Source organism: Bison bison, unplaced genomic scaffold (genome assembly GCF_000754665.1).
Source record: "Bison bison bison isolate TAMUID 2011002044 unplaced genomic scaffold, Bison_UMD1.0 scf7180017864380, whole genome shotgun sequence".
In the NCBI taxonomy this organism is placed as follows: domain Eukaryota; kingdom Metazoa; phylum Chordata; class Mammalia; order Artiodactyla; family Bovidae; genus Bison; species Bison bison.
The window spans coordinates 2,981,983-2,986,979 of record NW_011494952.1 but is presented as its reverse complement, the minus strand read 5'-3'; positions in this window follow the sequence as shown (position 1 = coordinate 2,986,979).

Below are 4,997 nucleotides of genomic sequence, written 5' to 3'. Positions count from 1 at the left end.
CCTTTTTAAAATTTATTTTTATTTATTTATTTGGCTGTGTTGGGTCTTAGTCACAGCATGCAAACTCTCAGTTGTGGCATGTGGGATCTAGTTCCCCACCCAGGGATTGAACCAGGGCCCCCTGCATTGGGTCCAGTCTTAGCCACTGGACCCACCAGGAAAATTCCCCAAATCTAACCTCTTGTTCATTTTAATTCAGTTTGGAAAATGTTATTGAGCACCTTAACAGTTCAGGGACCCATACTAAATGACGCAGAGAATACAAAAGGCAAAATCCCATTCAGTGAGCACCTACCTTGAAGTTAGGGGCCAAATTTGGACTTCATATTCTTGATCTCTTTGTATATTCCCAATCACACTGAAAGCGAAAATCAAATGAACATCAAGTTGCTCAGTCGTGTCCAATTCTTTGCAACCCCATGGACTATACAGTCCTTGGAATCCTCTAGGCCAGAGTACTGGACCAGGTAGCCTTTCCCTTCTCCAGGGGATCTTCCTGACACAGGGATCGAACACAGGTCTCCAGCGTTGCAGGCGGATTCTTTATCGACTGAGCCACCAGGAAAGCCCAAGAATACTGGAGTGGGTAGCCTATCTCTTCTCCAAAAGATCTCCCCAACCCAGGAATCGAACCAAGGTCTCCTACATTGCAGGCAGATTCTTTACCAGCTGAGCTATCAGGGAAACCCCACTGATAATCACCCCTCTGGGGGTCATTAATTTGATCCTCATTTAACAGATGACATAGAGGAACAGAGCAGATACAGATTTTGCCCAAGCCAGATACTAACTGGTGAAGCTAAAATCTGAGCTCAGATCAAGCTGGTCCCAAAGCCCACATTTCCCCCACTATTTATCAATATATCGGCCTCTACTTTAGAGATTTACAAGTCATGCACACAAATATCTTTTAAAAAGTGGTTAGGCAGGAGGCAGGAATGTCCTATAAGCTCATTTCAAACATCTAAAGTAATTCAAAGGAAAGAGAGCACCCCTTCAGGGATACTGAATGAATGAACATCTTCACCAAAGGGAATGGCAGCATATAAACCAGACATGGAATTTCCTTAAGATTCTGGCGGGATGGTATCGAAATGTCTCAGCAGCTCACAACAGCAACAGCACAGGCACAGAGATGGGACCTAGGAGCTCTGCCTGAGAAATGGTGTCTGTGGGGTACATGGAGGCAACAGGTGGAGACACAGCTGGCGAGGCAGTTCTGAGCCAAGCCTTAGAGAGGTCTGAATTTATCCTATGGACAGATTTTGAGCAGAGGAACAGCATACTCAGAACTGTACTTCAGAATGTTTACTTAGAAATATTTGGTCCAGTTGATGTTTTCCCCCTTTTTAATTTCATAAGGCAATTCTGATTGTTAGAGAGAAAATAATGGCCATCTTGAAAGATAGGGCTTTTTTTTTTTTTTTTTTTGGTCCTTTTCTGCTTTTTAGTATGTAGATTTCCTTAGGTAAGTTCTTAACAACAGTGTAACTTTAAGAACTCACTGTCTGAACCTCACATATTAGTCTTTCATTATAGACCAGTGTTATTTTCCCATTCACCAAATTACTTCAATACAGCAAATGTAGATTGGTTGCCAAGATATTTCAATCAGCTCCACTTGGCTAATAAAGACTATGAATGCTGATGGATAAGTGAGGCCCCATCAGTGTCCCCTCTAGAGGCTGTGTCATTATAACCTCACCTCTCATTTACATCAGCTCAAGTAGATCCACATTTTAGGATGCGAAGCCAAGTTAACTGGCCAAAACCAATAGAGACTTAATTTGGAAGCAGGAAAAAAAGAATTCTACATGAAGATAAAAAGCTAGAGATGAATGTGGTCCTCTTTTTTTGTTGTAACTCTTCAGTGAGTGCTACCTGACAATCTATTCAATTTAATATAACCCCCTGGGAAGCCCACTTTCTTCCTAAGCAGGAAACCGTAAAATGTCAGAAATACATAAAAGGCAGCTTATATCTGGAAGAGGAAAGACAGGTACACTTTTAGAAGAAACACCTATGAGATGAACCCTGAAAATTAGGCAGTTGGCGTTGCTCATCTATTAACTTTTCTTTATTCCCAGCACAAGGACTGCAGCTTAGGGATCTGTTGAAAACTCCTCACTCAGTATTCCAAAGGAGATTGTGAGCACCGCTGGTAGAAATGAAAATCAAGGAGCAGAAGAAGGTATAATGATCAGTCCTGATACACACATGGGAAGGACAGTGACTGTTTCCTCTCTTCCCTCTACTTCCCCCTCCATCCCAGGCTGAGATGCACCACCTCACACCTGAATTCTTTCACAATCACTGCTTTCTCACCATCCCTGACTGTGACAGCCCTCTACTTTGCAATGCTCCAGATTTTCAAGCAGCTAACTAAAGGAAAACCTAAGTACAGTGGTCAAGCCTCAAGGGTAGGGAAAGGGGCATGGCATTTAACAGGTGGGTCCCAGACCCACTCGTCTACTTCAGCCAGAACTAATAATTTTCATCTATTTTGTTCACTGAGCTTCCACTTAAGATTTCTTAATAAGAAAATGGTTTCATTCTGTGTTTTCACTGCCAAAGGCACTGGTTTGATCCCTGGTCAGGAGAGTAAGATCCTGCAAGCCATGCGGTGCAGCCAAAAGTAAGTAAGTAAAAAAAATAAAATAAAAATTGGAACTTTCCTGGTGGTCCAGCAGTTAAGACTGTGTGCTCCCAATGCAGGGGGCCCTGGTTCAATCCCTGGTTCGGGAACTAGATCCCATAAGCCGCAACTAAGGCCTGGTGCAGCCTAATTAATTAAAATAAATTTAAAATACTTTAAAAAACAAAACCTAGTGTTCTAATGGGCTCTAAAATCACTGCAGATGGTGACTGCAGCCATGAAATTAAAAGATGCTTACTCCTTGGAAGGAAAGGTTGACCAACTTAGCATATTAAAAAGCAGAGACATTATTTTGCCAACAAAGGTCTGTCTAGTCAAGGCTATGGTTTTTCCAGTAGTCATGTAGGGATGTTAGAGTTGGACTGTAAAGAAAGCTGAGACTGAAGAATTGATGCTTTTGAACTGTGTGTTGGAGAAGACTCTTGAGAGTCCCTTGGACTGCAAGGAGATCCAACCAGTCTATCCTAAAGATCAGTCCTAAGTGTTCATTGGAAGGACTGATGTTAAAGCTGAAACTCCAGTACTTTGGCCACCTGATGTGAAGAACTGACTTATTTGAAAAAGCCCTGATGCTGGGAAAGATTGAAGGTGGAGGAGAAGGGGAAGACAAGGATGAGATTGTTGGATGGCATCACCAACTCAATGGACATGAGTTTGGGTGAACTCCAAGAGTTGGTGATGGACAGGGAGGCCTGGCATGCTGCAGTCCATGGGGTTGCAAAGAGTCGAACACGACTGAGTGACTTAATTGAACTGAACTGAATGAGCGACTGAACTGAACTAAACTGAATGTTCTAATGTTTAAAAGAAAGAAGGAAGGAAAATGCTTTCATTACCAAAATAACTTTAAGAACAATGGTTGTATATCACTGCAAGCCTGCTGCTGCTGCTAAGTCACTTCAGTCGTGTCCGACTCTGTGCGACCCCATTGATGGCAGCCCACCAGGCTCCTCTGTCCCTGGAATGGGTTGCCATTTCTTTCTCCAATCCATGAAAGTGAAAAGTGAAAGTGAAGTTGCTCAGTCATGTCCTATTCTTAGCGACCCCATGGACTGCAGTCCACCAGGCTCCCCCATCCATGGGATTTTCCAGGCAAGAGTACTGGAGTGGGGTGCCATTGCCTTCTCTGACTGCAAGCCTGGGTTCACACTTTTCATCCTCTGACCCACTGGCTGTACCAGCCTCGTTTTGAAACCATTCTCCTGCCCATCATTTCTCAGTACATTCATTCTCTTCCAAACTCCCTCCAAGTCATAAATAACTCTTAAGATATTTCTTTGACTTCTGGCCATGTCTTGCCTTGCATCTATCTCGGAAGCATTTTCATCTCTGTGTGTCTCATCTGCCCAGTGGACCAGAGGCTTGGGGTCAGGTGGGGCCCCATCTACAGAGACATTGAGCACTCACACATGCATCCTCATTCTTGGCTCCTTCCTACCTCCCTGCCCTTGCTGAAACCCTCCTCCACCCATTCCAGAGACTGAGCCCTCCTTTCTTGAAGCTCACCTCTTGCCTCTCTCATTTCTGAGGTTCCAGTCTATTCCTACCTTAATGTCCATCTAGTCAGCACCCCGTGATTTAGCTAGCAATCATTACCTGTCTTGAATTATTCTCTGGTTGTTTCAGGTGTTATATTTGTCTCCCTCAACCTAGCTGCAGGCTCAGTGAGGCAATGGGTTGGCCCTTAACACTTCTTGATATGGGCAAATATCATGTTTTACTTTTAGCAAACGACACTCAAAGGTCAGTGGATGAGTTGACTTCTCCTTAATTCCAATAGAAAGGAATTTTCTCTGTCTGTTTTAAAAGGCCAATCCCACTTTCATATTTAATGCTGCAATCACTGCTATAAAAGTCATGACCATGTATAAAATTTTCTAAAAGGAGAACCATAGCACTTTTAACCTGATTTCCATCCTGATCAGGTTTTTGTAGTTACAAATAACAGAAGTGTAGTCACACCAGGCAAGCATATAGCAAGGTGTTTGTAAGGATTCAGGGAAGCACACAGAATCCACAAACAGCAGGTGAAGTGACATCTGGACCCGCTCTCCCCTGCCCCCCACCTCCTGCCCACAGAACCAGAACTGTGAAGTAGAAATTGACTCCCCTACCCACTCCTTGCATCCTCGCAGAGATAGAAGAGTTGACTTTTCAAGCCAGGGCAGCTTCTTTGTTTCCTCAAGGCTTCTCAGCTCCCTGATGACTCCACAACATTATATAGACACATATCTCTTCCCACAGTCCCAAATGCTGAGAAACCTTTCAGTTAAGCATCTGCAACTCTCTTTCCCAAGTCCCTCTGTTCTCATCTTAAGAGAGAAAATCTGCTTGACTCAGC